The sequence below is a fragment of the Euphorbia lathyris genome, chromosome 5 (genome assembly GCF_963576675.1).
Source record: "Euphorbia lathyris chromosome 5, ddEupLath1.1, whole genome shotgun sequence".
In the NCBI taxonomy this organism is placed as follows: domain Eukaryota; kingdom Viridiplantae; phylum Streptophyta; class Magnoliopsida; order Malpighiales; family Euphorbiaceae; genus Euphorbia; species Euphorbia lathyris.
The window spans coordinates 48,002,815-48,024,053 of record NC_088914.1 but is presented as its reverse complement, the minus strand read 5'-3'; positions in this window follow the sequence as shown (position 1 = coordinate 48,024,053).

Sequence of the window (21,239 nt, the reverse complement as noted above, 5' to 3'; positions counted from 1 at the left end):
AATATTAGGGAGGGGCAACCGATTTCAATAACTTGCTTATTTACTTAACTTTTAATTAGTGAGGGATTTTTATTTTAAGTCTCATAATCTAACCTAGTCTTGATTTGCTTTAGCATACATCAGACACATACAATTTACATTGGTAGTTATGGACATATTATCTAAATTATTCCGTTGAGCCAGAAACGGAATAAAATGTCAAACCTAGGGAAATACTAACTATTACATATTTCTCCTTGGGTCCTCCGTCTTTTCCTTGACGCCTTGAAATTACATCAATATCAATTTCTATACTACTAAAGAATACTTCAACTAATTTGAAGGGAATTAGATGAGAAGAGAAATTACAATAGAGAGTAGATAAGGCAGGACACGCATGTCCTATGTTCCAAAATACCAAAAGACTAAATAACAATTATAGAGGGTCCAAATATATCCATAACTCCAAACATGCAAAGACTCAATTAAATGAATTTAATTGGTTGATTACATAAACCCTTTATCTAATATTTAAGTTAATCAAATTAAACCTTTAGATTAATTACATTTTCAATCTAGTCCTTTAACTAACTTTACTATCTAATTAACCTTTAATTAATTTTGTATCGTCTATATTTTATCTTAATTAAAGTATATCAAATATAAACTTAATTAGACACTTCAAAATACAACTATATAAAATATTAATTATTTGTGTTGAATTATTTTACCAAGATTATTTAACGCATTTAATTCAACCGTATCACATACAAATAATTAAACTTTGTAAAATTAATTCCAGAATACAAAACTTTTAAGACGAGAGATTATACATCATTGTGTTTAATCATTTTACAAAAACCATTTAACGTGATTAACTAATATATCAAGTATATTTATTAAGCACAAAACGGTTTGCAAAATCAAATTAAAACACATACCATCATTACCTCATCCTTTTATTAATTATAACAATTAATAAATTTATATGGGCTGATTCATTGTTCCTAAATTTTAATTTTGTATCAATGAAATAGTTTATCTAATTAACCGTATCAAACATCTTAATTAGACAACTGAATTCAATCTATACAATTTAAAATAGACAACGATTAAATCAAGTGGATTAATTAATTCTATATATATTAATTTTAGTTTTCTGAAAAACCAATATATATATATATATATATATAGGAGATGGCTCTTGTGAGAACCCTTTCTTAGGTGAGAACCACTCAAAACTACGTAGTTTTGAGTGTAAAAATTAATAAAAAACGATAATGCTGCTGGGGTTCGAACCCTAGCCTCCTAACTTACACTCCACACTCTTTACCACTAAACCATTTGCTTTTCTTGTGTATTATGTTGCGCACTGCTTAATACATCAATGCCCTTGTAGCTTCTATTGTTTAATATTTGATGCATCCACTTATTTATATTGATTAAATGTGCATAATAATAAATTATTAATAGAAAAAAAAGAAATTTGCATAATAATGAATTATTAATAGAAAGAAAATGTCAAAAAAAAAGAAAGAAAATGTCTATAATAATGAATTATTAATAGAAAAAAATCCAAAAACATGCTCCAATTTCTTATTTATTTAATTCCTTTATATTTTTGTAATTTATGTTATATAAGAAAATATATTTTTTTAAACATACGTTAGAACATATATTTTAACTTTTAAAACACGAACTATGAAGTTTAGAACGTACGACATATTTTTTAGAACATACGTTATGTTTTTTTAGAACATGTGTTATGTTTTTTCGAACATGAGTTATAAATTATATTATAGAACAAATGAAAAAACGATCGAGATATCTACTGATTTTTTAGAACATTATACTTAATTTTTAGAACACAAACTATATATTTTTTTAAACATACGTTATAACATATATTTTAACTTTTAAAACACGAATTATGAAGTTAGAACGTACGACATATTTTTTAGAACATACGTTATGTTTTTTAGAACACATGTTATGATTTTTCGAACATTAGTTATAAATTATATTATAGAACAAGTGAAAAAACGATCCAGATATCTACTGCTTTTTTTAGAAAATTATACTTAATTTTTGGAACACAAACTATAAACTTTAGAACATATGTTATGTTTTTTAGAACATACGTTATGTTATTTAGAATGTGAGTTTTTTATTTGAACAAAAAAAATGGCCCATATATTTACTATTTTTTTAAAAAATTATCTTAATTTTTAGAACACAAATTATAAAGTTTAGAACATATGTAACAATATTTAGAACATCGTCCTTAACAATTTAAAACATAAATTACAAAAAATATAGAGGAATTAAATAAATAAGAAATTAGAGCATGTTCTTGGGTTTTTTTTTTTATTAATAATTAATTATTGTGCACATTTGTTTTTTTCTATTAATAATTATTATGCGAATTTAATCAATATTAATAAGTGCATGCATCAAATATCAAACAATAGAAGCTACAAGAGCATTGGTATATTAATCAGCACGCGACAGAATACACAAGGAAAGTAAATGGTTTAGTGGTAAGCAGTGTGGAGTGTAAGTAAGAAGGCCAGGGTTCGAACCCTAGCAGCATCAACATTTTTTGAAGGGCTGCGCAAAACAGGAGCTTGTTTTAAAACTTTTTATTTATAACTTAAACAAAACTTTTAATTAAATTAAACTCCTTTAACAAAATCGTTTTAGATTAAAACTCTTTTAATTCAAAACTTTTAAATAAAACTTTTATATATAAATCGTATAAACCAATTTATGATTATATATAAACCTTTTCAATATATATCCCTAATTAATCGGTTTTAACCGTTTCGTTTAAATCGTTTAACAAAATCAAATTTTCAAAGATTAATCTAATTAACTCTTTTAACGATTCAAACAGTTAAAACCCTTAATCCACAAAACACGTATATCACATATACAAACATCGTTTTAATCAACCGTTTAATTCTACAAACCCTTTGTTAATTAAGCGAATCATAAAACATCTTAATCTCATCTTAACCATTTATCTTTAGATTAATTAACTAAATCAAATTTATTAATTAACCTAACAATAAATCTATTCAATCTGATTGAAAACCCTTTTATTTACATATATGAAATAACAGATTAACATAGGCTCTGATACCAATGAAGGAAAATAGACAAGCCTAGGCGCATCGGAATAATAAAATTTTATCTATTTTATCTATTTTTTTTCCAAGATCTGTTAATTGTTATTTCATATAAAGAGGGATATAATGAAATACCTTTTCTGAAGAACTATCTACAGTTACAAACGAAGTGCCCACAACTCTTAATCTGTGTATCACGAACAACAAAAGAAACAACACAGAAAAGAATAACTAATCAGTAATCAACCTTAATAATAGCAATCGCAATGATTGCCTCTAACAGAAATCGATACGAGATCAAAGAGAGAGTAAGAAAGATTGTAATTAGCCGAGACAGTTTCGGAACGGTTCCTCTTGCCCCCTTGTTGTGTGTTGGCCGAATTATGGGGTTAGGAGTCTATTTATAGACTTCTCAAAACCCTAATCCCAATTGTGTTAGGTAATTAAATAATTGGAATCTTATTCAGAATAGGATTCCTAATTAGATAATTAAATAAACACTTTACTATTATCTAAATAATAACTAATTATATCTAGATAATTATTATTAATCAAATTAATAATTAATTAATGTTAGGGATAATTAATCAGAGTTTCAATCACATAAAAACTTCTAATTAATATTATCAGATAATCCTTTAATTTAATTCATAACCATAATCAAATTATAATTATTAATCAAATTAATTTATCCCTAATTAATCTACAAATTTCGGCCCATATATATAGTGTCTCACTAATTACATTTCATCCTCCGATTCCAAGTCCCATATGCGACCCATTAGGTTCTTTATTGCCACTAGCCATATATATCCTTTGAAATTATTCATCACGATTAATTCCAACATATATATAACGGAATACCGTCGCGAGCTGTTACTAGCAGAACCTATGATATTCCCCAAGAGCAATTAAGAAGTCAGGTTGATAACTGACGTTAACCTTTCTGTATTAGGTACAATATAATACGATCCTTCATCAACTATATTCTGTCGGTCAATTCCTTATAACCATGGAACGTGTCAAGGTTACATATAACGAAGAGTCCGGTTTTACTTGTACAGGTTGAATTCACTCTGAAAGATAAGTTAAGTGAAATGTTCATTTCTACTCTTAACTCTGTCACCTTGCAAGGATTTCAGTCAATTCACCACATGTGGCCATTTGGATATATCTCCCACTTATCGGGAGTGACGAATGCTCAATCTGACATTAACTATTTTGCAATTACTTTGTGTGATACCCAACCCTGCTCTCACACACCCCAGGCTTTCACCTGTTGGATCATGCTCGCACAGAATCAAAGTATCAGACTTCATAATCCAGAATCACTAATTAACGAATGTTTGAGTCTGAGGATTATTTATACCTACTAATACCAATGAGATGAACAGTTGACACTTTTAGATAAATTAATCCATGCTGTTATCTCAAGTCGGGTCCCAATCCTAATGAAGTCCTTCACCGGATCCATGTAACTGTCTAGATATCTAAATATCTAAAGCTTGTGAGATCAGCTTTCTGTCTCGATAGAAAACACTGTTACATGCAAGTCTCAACAGTAATATGCCAACCCCTATAACATATTACTTGACTTGGGTTGATTTTAAGTCTATTGGTCTATTATAAAGTATAGTCTCACTTCATGCTTGTATGAACACTTTATAACTACTTAAATAAACTTAGGATTACTTTCTTTATGAAAGATTTGTGCCTTTATATATAGTTACATTTTAATGTTATATATCTGATTAAACAAATGACTAAATAAACAATTTATTCATTAATATTTATATCCTAAAACAATTATCTTTAGGACACTAAACTCCAACAAGAATGCTTTTGTTGCCTCCCTATTTTTGAATCTGGAATATTTATATTTCTGCAACAAGATGCTTAAGAAGAAAATTATAAGTGAAAATTTCTCTTTATTGGATGGCGATCCGCCTTTATTACAGCAAATCGGTCTTATGTGTGAGCCTTATTAAAACCTTTAATAAGAAAAACCACATGGGATAAAACCTTACTAAAGGGAAAAGAGTACTCAAGACCTTGGTTACATTTTACTCTCTAGTGAAATACTTGCGGAGGTTCTGAATATTCCACGTCCGTGGCAGTGTGTTCCCCTCCATATCTTGAATTTTGAAGGTGGCGGGTCCAATTTTGGTGACTATCTTGTATGGCCCCGTCCAGGTGATTCCCAACTTTCCTTTGCCCTCTGTGGATTGAACTTTGTCCGCCTTTCGGAGCACTTGATCTCCTGGATTCAAGTCTATAAGCTTGACGTGTTTGTCATGATAGGCTGCAATTCGCTGTTTGTAGGCGGCCATTCGTGCATATGCTTTTTCCCTTTTTGCCTCCAGTTGATCGAGACTTTCCCTCAACCTTTGATCGTTCTTGTCTTCGCAATAGAATAAAACTCTATCGCTAGGGACCTGAATCTCTATGGGGATCACAGCTTCTACGCCATAGGAGAGGGCGAACGGTGATTCACCTGTTGCTGTCCGAGGAGTGGTTCTGTATGCCCATAGTACATTCATCAGCTGATCATCCCATTTTTTGTTATGCTCCCCCAGTCTCTTTTTTATGCCTTTAACGATTGTTCGATTTGTAACTTCAGTCATCTCGTTGGATTGGGGGTAGTAAACTGAGGCAAACTTGTTCTGAATGCCTTGACTTTCGCAGAATGCTCTAAACTCCCCATAATTGAACTGTGTCCCATTGTCGGTGATAATTGTGCGAGGGACTCTGAATCTTCCGACGATATTATCCCTTACAAACTCGACCATTCGCTCCGCGTTTATGGAGGAGACAGCTTCGGCCTCTACCCACTTCGTAAAGTGATCAATAGCTATTATCACATATTTCCTTTGTCTCTTAGTAGGAGGAAAAGGACCGACAATGTCGATACCCCAGATGGAAAAAGGTCGTCCTTCAATAATGGGTTTTTGTAGGTGCTTAGTCGTGTGAGACTCATTTTCATGGACTTGGCAATTATGACAGGTCTCTACCAGCTTTTGAGCATCGAGTTCCGCCGTAGGCCAATAAAATCCAGATAACCTGGACTTTTTCAGAATGGAGGCGGATGCTTCATGGGCTCCGCAAGCACCTTCATGTAACTCCTTGAGGATTTCCTGTCCTTCTTCCATCGCAACGCACTTCAACCAGGGGTGTCCAAAAGATTTCCTGTACAGCTGGCCATTTATTATAGAGAAGTATGCCGCTTTTCTTACCGTCTGTCTGGCTTCCTCTTTGTCTTGAGGCAAAGTCCCGTTTGTGAGATACTGCTGGATCGACGATCTCCAATCTCCCACGGCAGATGTAAGGAGAGCTACGACTTCTGGGGTGAATGCCGGTCTAGTTTTCACCTCGAATGGGCATTGCAGGTCCGCCCACTGATCTTTGCTTGAAGCCAGTTTAGCCAGGTGATCCGCTTCCGTGTTTGATCCTCGCAGCACATGAACTAGCTCCCATTTGGTTTCTTTGATTTCTAGATGGTTTAATAGCTTTTTGACCTCCTCTACATATTTGACCAGAGTTTCATCTTTTACATCAAAGTTTTTGATCACCTGGTTGACCATTAGCTTAGAGTCGCTATAGATCACAACTCGCTCTGGCGTAATCTCCTTTAGTAGGCGTAGCCCCAATATTAAGGCTTCATATTCTGCGACATTATTTGTTGCAGGGAACTCTAACTTCGATGCATAATGTAACTTGATGTAGTGAGGTCCCTTGATTACTACGCCTATTCCTGCACCTTCCGCTGAAGAAGCGCCATCCGTGTACATCGTCCATTCCTCCACTTTTGGTTTAGGAAGGTTCACGCCCTCTTCGGTGAATTCGTTCACAAAGTCTGCCAAAACTTGGCTTTCAAGGCGGATCGACCTTCATAACGAACATCAAACTCGCCTAGGCGGATCGCCCACTCCATCAACCTCCCTAAAGTTTCTGGCTTTTGTAATACCTTCCTCATGGGTATGTTGGTGCGAACGATGACTGTGTGTGCTTGAAAATAAGGTCTCAGGCGAATCGAAGTGGTGACCACAGCCAATGCCATCTTATCCAATCTTGAATACCGAGTTTCGGCATCCTTTAGGACTTTGCTTAAATAATAGATTGGATATTGTCGGCCATCTTCTTCCCTTATCATGACAGCACAAACCACTTTATCAGTAACAGAGACATACATGTAAAGATTCTCACCTTCCAAAGGTCTGCTCATTAGAGGTGGTTCCGAGAGGAAGCGTTTGATCCCTTCGAAGGATTGCTTGCAATCTTCGTTCCACTCAAATGCTTTCTGTTTTTTATCACTTCATAAAAAGGTTGGCATCTACGAGCAGAACATGAGATGAATCGACCAAGTGCTGCCCATTAAGGCGTTGCACTTCTCTGACATTTTGCGGTGCCTTCATGTCTAGTACAACTTTGATTTTATCTAGATTGGGACCTACTCCTTTCTCGCTGATCATATATCCCAAGAATTTTCCATAAGTTGCTCCGAAAGTACACTTCTCAGGATTTAGCTTAATGTTGTGATGGCGAAGGACTCCTAAGACCTCTCTTATGTCCTCTGCATGCTTCTCCATGGTGGTGCTCTTAATGATCATGTCATCCACGTAAACTGAGAAGTTCTCACCCTTCCTTCCTTCGAATATCTTGTTCATCATCCGCTGGTAAGTAGCTTCGGCGTTCTTAAGCCCAAAAGGCATGACCTTGAAGCAATAAGTCGCCTGGTGAGTTACAAAGGAAGTTTTGATCCTATCCGATGGCTCCATGAGGATCTGGTGATAGCTCGACTTCACATCTGTGAAGGAATATACTGCATGTCCTGCGGTTCCATCAACTAGGATATCAATGCAAGGCAGAGGGTAGTTGTCTTTGGGACAAGCTTTATTTAGGTCCGTGAAATCGATACACATACGGTATGATCCGCCTGCCTTCTTAACTAGGACCACATTGGCCAGCCATTGCGTATAAATAACTTCCTCAATGGTGTCTGCCTTCTTCAGTTTAGATATCTCTTCCTCGATCACTTTCTGCCTCTCTGGACCGTGATTCCTTCTCTTCTGAGCTACAGGGACCGCATCTTCAGCGATATTAAGTTTATGAGTGATCACATCTGGACTGACCCATGTGAGGATCTCATCCTTCCATGCGAACACGTCTTCTGATTCGAGGAGAACTTTCGTAACATCTTCTTTAATCTCAACTCTTAGCCCTTTGGCGATTCGTACCTGCTTACCATCTGCAATGAGGAACATTTCTGTATCTCCAAGGGCCGTCGTAACAAGCTCATCTTCTTCATCATCCTTGGACTGTGGGCGGATCAACAAGGATGCAGAGTATGTCTCCTGAGTAACCTTCTAGTTCCCCTTCATCATCACTCCTCCCTTGGCAGTAGGGATGTACATCGTTAAATGGCGTATCGATATGAGAGCCGCCACCTCTGAGATAAAAGGACGCCCCAAGATGATGTTGTATGCCAATTGACCGTCCATGATGGAGAACTCCAGATCTCCCATCCACACCTGATCTTCATCTGCTAATTCGTATTCCAGCGTCACTTGTCCCTTTGTCTGGATTGTGTGAACTGTTACTCCCAGGATATCTACGATGGTGGTCTCTACTTGAATAGGATCAACCTTGAGCTTGGTGAATGCTCCTCTAGTGATGACATTGCATGAACTGCCAGTGTCTATCATTACTCTCTTTATTTCCCATCCTTCCACCATCATGGTGATGACGAGGGCATCTGCATGTGGGGGGATCGCTAGACCAACATCTGCAAAGGGGCGATTAAGTGATGCTCTATCTAGAGCGAGTGTTTTCGCCTTCTTTACTGTAGGCTGGTACCCTGGTCCGCCAGCGATGACATTAATGACCCCCTTAGCCTTCTTCTTCGGCTCATCTCTTGGTTTATCGCCATCTCCTTTCTTGTCGTTCTGGACGAACCTGTCCAGTTTTCCTCTCTCAATAAGCCTTTCAATCTCCCTAGCCAGCTCCCAGGATGCATCTGTTTCATGGCCCTTCCTCCTGTGATACTTGCAATAATTCTTGGGGTTTCTCCCTGATAGCTCCCATTTATATGGGGATTTTAGGATCATTTCCTGTTCGTTTTTGCTTTATTTTTGCTCAACCTCATATCATTCTGCTATCTTTTAGTTAAAAGCAATAATTTCCGTTACTTATGGCTTTCTCTGTATTTTCAGGCGCTTTTAGGACGTTTTGAGCATTTTCGGACAGTCCAGAGACCACCGGATCAAATAATGGAAGCAGGTTCCGAAACAGATGCATCTAGGAGGGGTTCGTGGACTTCCCAGCAGTTATCTCACCGAGACAGTGCCTGTCTCGTCGAGACAGGCCCTCGTCTCGCCGAGACACATTATGTCTCACCGAGATGAGGCGGCCTGAGGGTCCCCAATGAGAACACCATCACGTGGTGTCTCGACGAGATGTCAAGTGTCTCATCGAGACACCCTCTCGTCTCGCCGAGACATCTCTGGTCTCGACGGGACGAGACGCTGGGAACAATTCCCCAGCGTCTTCTCACCTCCAGGGCGCGAATTTGGGCCTGAAAAATTTCCCAAAATACCCCTTAAAACACTTACCACTATAAATAGAACAGCAAGCCTCCTTTGTGAGGGTTACCTTTTTCTTTGTCTGCTCAATTGATCTTTTCTTCCTCCTTCTTTCTTTTTCAGTAAATTTTAGGGTTTTTCTTCCATTGTAATTGTTGTTTTATTGGAGATTGGTGACGGGAGTTCTCGCCATTGTGTAATCAGAATTAGACAAACCGGGTTTTAGATTTCTAAACTCCTGAATCCGTCTTTTACTTTTTGCTTCTTTAATTAATGATGATTCATGTTGAAAATTTATGCCTATGTGAGATGATTGGTTTAACTATGAACTAATCCCCATCCAATCTGGGATGGGGATGAATTGATTGCGTAACCATGTATGATTAGGGATTTAGTTTCATGGATAGTTTCCAATTGATTAGATTATTTGAGCTTAATGCCTGGATTTGTCAAGAGATAGGATGAATGCTAGAATGAGAATCGATGATGATCACTTAGCCTGACTTAGCAGAACCTAATGCCTTGAATCTGGCAAATTTAGGATTGCAGATAGGTAGATACCTGACCAAAGAGTTGACTAATCCGAATTAGCATAATCTGACCTCGCTAGAGACCAATAGGAGTGCGGGCTATGGCTGGGCTACGGCTTTAGCCTTAACCACCACAGACCCTAATGCTTTACATGCCCTAGGTTTTATGCCTAATCAAGCCATTAACCAAATGCATGTGAATAGACTACAAGAGACTGACAATTTCACGTGGTTAATTAGGTGGTTACCGTCAATTATCATTAAGATATGAAACTAAATCCCAAATCACATTTGGAATCCAATCGAGGGAATCCCAATCTTAGATTGTGTCATAAATTAATTCGAACTCTTCCCTAAAAAACGTTTTTAACTTTTATTTTAGATACTTTCCTCTTTAATCACTCTACAACATATTTAATCTCCCAAACAATTGTGGTTCGATCATTCTAGGTAGATTTGCTAGTTATAACGAATAGTCCTTGTGGTTCGATCTCGTGCTTAGCACTTTATTACTTGTTGCGATAGGATACACTTGTCCTATTAACTGCTATATACTTTACGAGCATCAAGTTTTTGGCGCCGTTGCCGGGGACTATTTTGTTTACAATTACTTAATTCACTACGATGGTTGAATAATTGTTTGGGATTTTTCCAACCGAGGGACCGGTAATTGGTCATACTCTTATCTGATTTCATAAGCTGAAACTGTTCTTGCAGGGGTTGAATCGAGAATACAATGGCCGAGGATATGTCAATGATGGAGCTGCTTAAGGCGAGACGATCGACAAGCACCTCTGGTATCCTAGAGCCAGCAATAACAGCAGAATCATTCGAAATCAGACCAGCGATGATCCAGATGATTCAGAACTCGGGACAGTTCAGGGGGGATTACTACGAAGATCCCAATTCACACCTTGACAGATTCGTAGAATAATGCAGCACCTTCAAGTGCGAAGAAGTGACGTCTGAGCAAGTCTACCAGAAGTTGTTCAGATTTTCCTTAAAAGAAGAAGCTGCAGAATGGTTACATTCAGTCGAGCCAGGGTCTCTCACCAATTGGGACAATACAGTATCAGCTTTCCTAGCAAAATACTTTCCCCCATCAAAGACTGCACAGTTCAGAAGCGAAATCGCATCGTTTAGGCAGACTGAGAGTGAGAACCTGCATCTAGCCTAGGAAAGATTCCAGAGGTTGTTGAGAAGGTGCCCCCACCACAATTACCAGCGATACCAACTCGTGGATATGTTCTACTCGGGAATATCGCCTGTCAGCCGCGCTTTTCTTGATACATCGGCAGGAGGGAATCTGTTTAACAAAACCGCAATACAGGCTTATAATCTGGTGAAAGAATTGGCCGAACGGAGTGCATGTTGGCAAGATGTAAAGCCGCTTCAGAGCAGGGTCACAACATCAGAGGAGTGCAATGGGGGGTGTCAGATAGCAGCACTCGCAGAAAAGGTAGCTCTGCTAGGAAGTCACATGAGCTCACCAGGAGCAGTAGCGAGCTGCGAGGTTTGCAACGGATGCCACAAAAGTGTAGCTTGTCCCGTAGTGTTCCAACAGATCCTCCGTTCAAGGCAGGACGGGCAGAGAAGGACCAGTTCTGCATTCGACCTGGAAAGGGTAATGGACGCTCTGATAGAAAGTATGAGTGCCCTAGAGAGCAGATTCGCAAACAATGAAGCATTCCATCAAAGGCTTCAGAAGCAAGTGAGTAAGATGGCAGAAGAGGAAGCACGAGCAATCACACTCAGGAGTGGAACACAGGTCAAAGGACCACAGTTCGTACCTCAACGTGATGAGGGGTTAGACCCAGTTACTGGTAATCTCCTATCGGCCCCATCTTCGTCCCAAGTAAGTAATTCTGATCCGGCTTCATTAACTGACACTGCTGAACAGCCAACACAGGTAACATTACCTTATCCTACTGCTAGAAGATCTAAATTAGATAAGGATTATTCAAAGATGCTTAATGTGTTTAAGAAAATAGAGATTAATCTCCCATTCCTTGAACTTCTTGAGAATATGCCTGTGTATGGAAAGTTTTTGAAAGAATTAATCTCTAAAAAGAAAAGATTAGGAGATCATGAGACCGTAATGCTGAGTCAGGAATGCTCTGCGATGCTCACAAACCCTCTCCCAAAAAAATCAAAGGACCCGGGAAGTTTTAGCATACCCTGTACAATAGGCAAAGTGCATTTTAAACGTGCCTTATGTGATCTAGGGGCAAGCATTAACTTGATGCCTTTATCTGTTTACAGGAAACTGGGGATGGGAGATCCTAAACCTACATCAGTCACCATACAGCTAGCTGACAGATCAATAAGACGACCAGTGGGAGTGGTAGAAGACCTTTTGGTAAAGGTAGACCAGTTCATTTTTCCAGCAGATTTTATGATAATGGACATCGAAGAGGACGATCATGTGCCTATCTTATTAGGGAGACCTTTCCTCGCTACAGGACGGACTCTGATTGATGTCGAAGGGGGAAAATTAATTCTCCGTTTACAGAATGAAGAAGTAGAATTCAATATTCTGAAATCCATGAAATTTCCCAACGATGACGAATGTTGTAATTTCTTGAGCCTTACTGATACTCTGGTCGAGAGAACTTTTCAGGAGAACGAGGTGAAGAATCTGAACATCGAACTGGAAGAGGAAGAACTATCAGATGAAGGGAGTGAGGATGGCAGTGAAGAAGAATGTAATTGGGCCAGGCACGATGAACTCCTAGAGAGGGAAACCAAAACAAGGCCTAAAACGTCAATTGAAGAACCACCGACACTCGATCTAAAACCTTTGCCTGCGCATTTAAAATATGTATTCTTAGCACCACCTGTATTCTTACCTGTAATTATTTCTGCTGAACTTACAGGTCATGAGGAAGATCGTCTGGTGGAGGTGCTAAGGAAGCATAAGGGGGCTTTTGGATGGCAAATGTCTGACATAAAAGGGATCAGCCCATCACTTTGCGAACATCGGATCTATATGGAAGAGAAAGTAAAGCCGGCTGCTCAACCACAGAGAAGGCTTAATCCAAAAATGAAGGAAGTGGTGAAGGCTGAGGTGATTAAGCTGCTTGATGCAGGGATGATCTTTCCAATCTCCGACAGCTAGTGGGTGAGTCCTGTGCATATGGTACCGAAGAAAGGAGGCACAACCGTGACGTTGAACGAGAAGAATGAGTTGATTCCGGTGCGAAAAACGACAGGGTGGCGAATGTGTGTGGATTTCAGGAAATTGAATGACGCCACCCGGAAGGACCATTTCCCCCTTCCGTTCATCGATCAAATGCTTGAACGCATGGCAGGTAAGTTCTTCTTCTGTTGTATGGATGGGTATTCGGGCTACATGCAAATCTCAGTGGATCCTGATGATCAGGAGAAGACCATTTTCACATGCCCTTTTGGGACTTTTGCATATAGACGGATGCCCTTTGGGCTATGCAATGCACCTGCTACGTTTCAGAGGTGCATGACAGCTATATTTTCTGACATGATAGAAAATTTCATGGAGGTCTTTATGGACGATTTTTCTATTTTTGGGACAACCTTTGATAGTTGTTTGCATAACTTAGATTTAATGTTACAAAGATGTGAAGAAACTGATCTAGTCTTAAACTGGGAAAAATGTCAGTTTATGGTCACTGAATGTATTGTTTTAGGCCATAAGGTGTCACAAAAAGGTATTGAGGTAGACCCGGCTAAAATTGAGGTCATTGAAAAATTGCCCCCTCCCTCCAATGTCAAAGCAGTCAGGAGTTTTTTGGGCCATGCTGGTTTTTATAGACGTTTCATAAAAGATTTTTCTAAAATTTCCAGGCCTATGACCCAATTACTAATGAAGGATGCTACTTTCGTTTTCACACCCGAGTGCCTAGAATCTTTCAATACCTTGAAGGATAAACTAACAGCAGCTCCCATTATGGTTAGCCCCAATTGGGATTTACCCTTCGAACTAATGTGCGATGCTAGCGACACAGCCGTAGGTGCATGCTTAGGGCAGAAAGTGGACAAAATTTGTCAACCAATTTCTTACGCTAGTAAAACCCTTAATGATGCCCAAGTAAATTATACAACCACAGAGAAGGAACTATTAGCCGTGATTTTTGCACTTGAAAAATTTCGTTCATATTTAGTGCTGTCCAAAGTCATTGTTTACACTGATCATGCTGCATTAAGGTATTTGTTTTCTAAGCAGGATGAGAAACCTAGACTCCTTAGGTGGATCTTGTTACTGCAAGAGTTTGATCTGGAGATACGAGATAAGAAGGGCGTGGAGAATGTGGTTGCTGATCACCTCTCCAGATTGGAACAGGAGGAAAGGAATGAGGAAACAACTGCAGACATCCAAGAGAAGTTCCCAGATGAATACTTGCTGTCAATACAACATGTACCTTGGTTTGCTGATTTTGCTAACTTCCTTGTAGGAAAGGTGATTCCACCCGAGTTCTCCTACCAACAGCGGAGAAAATTCATGCATGATGCGAAACAATATTTTTGGGATGACCCCTATTTGTTCAAGGTCTATGGTGACAACATTATTCGCCGGTGCATACCTGAAGAGGAGACTGCCTCTGTCCTTGCATTTTGCCACTCCAAAGAGGTAGGTGGACACCACGGAGCGAATAGAACGGCAGCTAAGGTACTTCAGAGTGGGCTTTATTGGCCCACCATTTTTCGTGATGCTTTTGATTTTGTTAAAAACTGCGATAAGTGTCAACGTACTGGGAACATTTCACATAGACATGCAATGCCTATGAAACCCATTTTAGTCTGTGAATTTTTTGATGTTTGGGGAATAGACTTCATGGGCCCTTTCCCGAAGTCGTTCAATAACGAGTACATCCTTGTAGCTGTAGACTACGTCTCCAAATGGGTTGAAGCTGTAGCCTTACCTAATAATGATGCGCGGGCTGTCATCCGATTCTTGCAAAAGAACATTTTCACACGGTTCGGCACCCCCCGCACCATTATTAGTGATGGCGGATCCCATTTCTGCAACCAGGCGTTTAGACAGGTCCTGCATAAATACGGGGTCACTCATAAAGTGGCAACCCCGTACCACCCCCAAACCAGTGGCCAAGTAGAAGTTTCTAATAGAGAAATCAAAGCTATTCTTGAAAAAACTGTGAATTCCTCTAGAAATAATTGGTCTCTCAAATTGGACGATGCACTATGGGCATACAGGACTGCGTTTAAAACACCAATTGGCATGTCTCCATTTAGGCTAGTGTATGGTAAAGCATGCCATCTTCCTGTCGAACTCGAACATAGAGCCTATTGGGCTACACGTTTTCTAAATTTTGATGCAAGAGTTGCAGGAGAAAACCGTTTACTACAGTTGGATGCTTTGGAAGAGTTCAGGCTTGACGCTTATGAGAGCTCTCGGATTTACAAGGAAAAAACAAAAAGATGGCACGACAAAAGAATAATCAAACGTCACTTTGAGGTCGGGGATAAGATGTTGCTATATAACACCAGACAACGATTATTTCCGGGGAAGTTGAAGTCAAGGTGGTATGGGCCATTCGAGGTCACCCAGTTATTCTCCTATGGAGCAGTGGAGATCACAAACGGCAACAGTACCCCGTTCAAGGTCAATGGGCAGCGTCTAAAAATCTATGAAGCTGACTTGGGCGTAGTGGAGACACTGCGTTACATGGACGCCCAATAAGGGAGTTTCTACTATCCTATTTCTCTTCTTTCACTTATGGTTTGCTTTCTAATATGCATATGTTGGGATTTCTATGCATAATCTAGTGTGGGGGGGGGGGGAGACAAATAGGATAGAACATTTTGTACATATACCAATTATTGCATGCTTTGCATTTTTGTTTGGAGACTTTGTTTTTGCTGTCATTAGTCAGAAATAAAAAGGATTAGAATCTCAGGCAGTTGATTTTTCAGGCGTTTAGCATGCCTGACACTACAGTTGAAATTGTGCTTGAAAGTCTGAAAGTTCAGTGAAATCGATGCATGCAAAAACTTGTGAACAACATTTAAGCCCCCAAAGAGTGTTATTTAACTAAGACTGACATGGAACGTATCGTTAGGCGAGGCAAGGATTGTTGTAAATAACCCTGAAATTGTGAGCTAGAGCCTAAAGGTCGAAATTTTAGACTCATTTTAGGAACAATCGATCTCTTAGGTGTGGGATTACAGTTATTGCCTTTTTGCTCATAGGAATTGCATCCAATACTGGTTGAATGTTGTGTTATAGGTAAACCTGAGATGATTAGGCAATCTAGGAGTATCCATTTGTGAATACAGCCAGTTTTTTATTAGCCCAAAATCCTTTACAAACTCCACTAGATAAACCCCTTTGAGCCTAATTTTCCCATTTCCTTTGATCGACCTTGTTACAAGCCCTTAGCCTTCCTAAATACCTTTCCTTACCCGAGTTAATTGACTTAACTTAAATCATTAGGCACACATCCTCTGAGCTTCAATTAGCGATCACTAAAAGGTTGTAATCCCAAACAGAAGAAGTATCAAATTGACTCGATGTCCCCTCCACCTCAAAAGGAAAAGAAAAGCGAATTTATTATTAAAAAAAAAAGGTGAACCGAAGAATATGCAGAGGAAAGGACAAATGACATCTCTAACTGCTTCCCGAACTGAAATTAAACAACCTTGAGCTTAAAAAACAAAAGTGTGTCAGTCTTTGAAGTTGAGTCATTAACTTTTTGCCCAAATTACCTTCTTCCTACCCCCAAACCTTAGCCTACGTCACATCCCTTTAAAGACCTCTGATCTTGTTTATTTATGATGCGTGATTTCAACCGGATGGATGATGCAATTCCAACGTGACCATTTTGTGCAAATACACTGTAGAGAGCTTGCCAAATTCACAAGACATCCAAACACTTGAGCGTAAGAGCGACCACCTGTGAGCATACAACTTTAGTCCTCGCCTTCCATTGTCGCGAAGTGTTGGTTGATAAAACTAAATAATCAGTTTTGGGGAATTTATACGAGGTTCACCTTGTTTTTAAATTGCAACTAGAGTAGTCTGAAACCGTATGGACTATAAAAGTACAATAGATCCTTGTCTGTGTACGGGAGCTATTCGTTGAAATTTCGCTGCTTTCTACTCCTTCTTGCTTGAGGACAAGCAAGACTCAAGTGTGGGGGGGTTGATAGCTCCCATTTATATGGGGATTTTAGGATCATTTCCTGTTCGTTTTTGCTTTATTTTTGCTCAACCTCATATCATTCTGCTATCTTTTAGTTAAAAGCAATAATTTCCGTTACTTATGGCTTTCTCTGTATTTTCAGGCGCTTTTAGGACGTTTTGAGCATTTCCGGACAGTCCAGAGACCACCGGATCAAATAATGGAAGCAGGGACCGAAACAGATGCATCCAGGAGGGGTTCGTGGACTTCCCAGCAGTTATCTCGCCGAGACAGTGCCTGTCTCGTCGAGACAGGCCCTCGTCTCGCCGAGACACATTATGTCTTACCGAGACGAGGCGGCCCGAGGGTCCCCAACGAGAACACCATCACGTGGTGTCTCGACGAGATGTCAAGTGTCTCGTCGAGACACCCTCTCGTCTCGCCGAGACATCTCTGGTCTCGACGGGACGAGACGCTGGGAACAATTCCCCAGCGTCTTCTCACCTCCAGGGCGCGAATTTGGGCCTGAAAAATGCCCAAAATACCCCTTAAAACACTTACCACTATAAATAGAACTGCAAGCCTCCTTTGTGAGGGTTACCTTTTTCTTTGTCTGCTCAATTGATCTTTTCTTCCTCCTTCTTTCTTTTTCAGTAAATTTTAGGGTTTTTCTTCCATTGTAATTGTTGTTTTATTGAAGATTGGTGAGGGGAGTTCTCGCCATTGTGTAATCAGAATCAGACAAACCGGGTTTTAGATTTCTAAACTCCTGAATCCGTCTTTTACTTTTTGCTTCTTTAATTAATGATGATTCATGTTGAAAATTTATGCCTATGTGAGATGATTGGTTTAACTATGAACTAATCCCCATCCAATCTGGGATGGGGATGAATTGATTGCGTAACCATGTATGATTAGGGATTTAGTTTCATGGATAGTTTCCAATTGATTAGATTATGTGAGCTTAATGCCTGGATTTGTCAAGAGATATGATGAATGCTAGAATGAGAATCGATGATGATCACTTAGCCTGACTTAGCAGAACCTAATGCCTTGAATCTGGCAAATTTAGGATTGCAGATAGGTAGATACCTGACCAAGGAGTTGCCTAATCCGAATTAGCATAATCTGACCTCGCTAGAGACCAATAGGAGTGCGGGCTATGGCTGGGCTACGGCTTTAGCCTTAACCACCACAGACCCTAATGCTTTACATGCCCTAGGTTTTATGCCTAATCAAGCCATTAACCAAATGCATGTGAATAGACTACAAGAGACTGACAATTTCACGTGGTTAATTAGGTGGTTACCGTCAATTATCATTAAGATATGAAACTAAATCCCAAATCACATTTGGAATCCAATCGAGGGAATCCCCATCTTAGATTGTGTCATAAATTAATTCGAACTCTTCCCTAAAAAAATGTTTTTAACTTTTATTTTAGATAGTTTCCTCTTTAATCACTCTACAACATATTTAATCTCCCAAACAATTGTGGTTCGATCATTCTAGGTAGATTTGCTAGTTATAACGAATAGTCCTTGTGGTTCGATCTCGTGCTTAGCACTTTATTACTTGTTGCGATAGGATACACTTGTCCTATTAACTGCTATATACTTTACGAGCATCACTCCCCGTATTGGTGTACTCTCCCCCTTTTGGTTCGGGGTATGAAATGCTCCGTTTGTGTTGGCTGTTTTCTATCCATATTAGCACTTCACTTTTGGAGGCGTTTAACGGCATAAACGATGGCGTATATGCTGATTTATTCCTAGAGCCTCTTCACCTATTCCGGGAGGATGAGTCAGAGGGCTTTTCTTTTTCCTTATCCCGCCTTTGGGATTCGCCTTTCCCTCTTTTAGGAGGAGACGCCGAATCTCTTCGGATATCATCAACTTCCATTAAATCCTTACATCTTTCCATCAGCTCTGCCATAGTTTTTGGTTTGTTTCTGATTAGATCCACCTGCAAGCTCTTGCAGGTTGTATTTTTCACCACTGCTTCAACTGCCATGGAGAGATCCACATCCACCATGCGGATGCATAATTTATTGAAGTTGTCGACATACTCCCGAAGAGACTCATTTTATTTTTGCTTTAGCTCGAAGAGATTTCGCGATTTAATCACTGGCGGGATGCATCCTGCAAACTTTGTGCAAAATTCCCTGCTCAACTGATCCCAGCTATCTATCGATCCTGGGGGGAGAGATTGGAACCAATCGTACGCCGGACCTTTCAGCATGGTGATGAACATCCGGCACAACACTGCTTCACTTGCACGGTTAAGTCCAAGCAACATGCGATACTTCCTTGCATGAGCTTCAAGATTATCCTCACCGGAGTAGGCTGGTATGTTCGGGATCTTAAAATACCTATCAGTTTCCTCGGCTTCAATCCACGCAGTGAAGGGCGATTCTCAGTTGGCGAACGGATTGTGCCTAGCATTCTCCTCATTCTGTCTGCGTATCTCTGCCCTAATCTGATCCGCCATAGAACCTCAACCCCTTCTTGGGCATCTCCTACTATGAGACCTGCTTCGCTATGAGGAAGACGAGCTGGATTCTGATGAAGGCTCTGATGGTGACCTTCTTCCACCGCCGCCACGCCCCCTTGGTGGAGACCGTCCACCTCCTCCTTGATTTGGTGGCGGGTGTTGGATGACCTGGTGAGGTGACCCAGCTCGACATTCATCCTCCCTTCGCTTTGGAGGTGGGAGCGATCTTCCACGCCGGGAAGATCTAGTTCGGCGTCTACGATGAGAACGGGATTTGGATCGTCCTTTCCCATGTGATCTGGTTCATCTCCTATGTCTGTGACCATCACGTCCGGCTTCTGGTTGATCTGTCACTGTGTTATTTTGTCCCAGATCCGCCGGCATTCCGATTTGCACTAGAGGAGCTCGAGGTCCGCCAATAGTAATTCCCGGGTTTGTCGTGTTCCTCAAGGGAGCTTGATCATTCCTGCGGCTTCCTTCGGGTATATCGGAAAATAACCTTCGGTTTATTGGTATATGACTAGCGAGCTCCGGATTAATGATTGTTGAATCCACGGGTTGAGAGAGCAAAAATGACGAATCACGGAAAGCACCGGGTCTATAATAGACACCTTGCCATTGTGATATGGTTGGTCTTGGCGGGCGATGATGATTCAGCAAGGGAATAGTCCCTGTCGTGGGTCCACCTACATCCTGGTTCTCTAGATAGGCCCTCAATCGACCCTCCATAATGGGTCCATGCTCTCTCCCTACGGCACTTGCGTAAATCTCCCAGAAGGATTCTGGCGACATGTCCCTTTCATCATGGACGGTTGGCGCATCGGGATCAACGCGACCAGCGTTTATAGGGGGGTTAACTGATGGTGGTACGGATGGTATTGTAGTTCCGGTTGAGGGGTTAGACCCTCCACTTGCCATGTTTGGGTTGTGAACTAAGTCCTTTTTGGATTAGAACCTCCACGTTCACCGCACCAATTGATGACTGGTGCTGAACTCTTGATCAGAATCCTTCCCTGCAGGGGGGGCGTCGTTGGGTTCGACGGGGGGAAGCTCCGATGCCAAAGTCAGTATATAGTAAAAGAACAAACTGTAATGACAAAGTAAGGTTTAAGAGAGCGTGAATTTGTACCTCAATAGCTTGGGATGCAAGCTATTTATAGTCATGTAGTTGTAACTCTCGGTAGCTAGAAAGTCTCCATTAATGCTCCATTAATGGCGGTTACTAATCTCATTCAAGTATGACCGTTAGCTTATTAATGGGTCTATCAGTTACCTTTATCGGGAATCAGCGTACTTATCTTGTGGGCGGATCAAGGCGTGATGACGGGTCTCCTATAGGTTTGACTATGGATAGCGTGTGGAGGAATCCCTATGATCCGCCACTTTAGTAGCTTGCGTGATACGCCATAG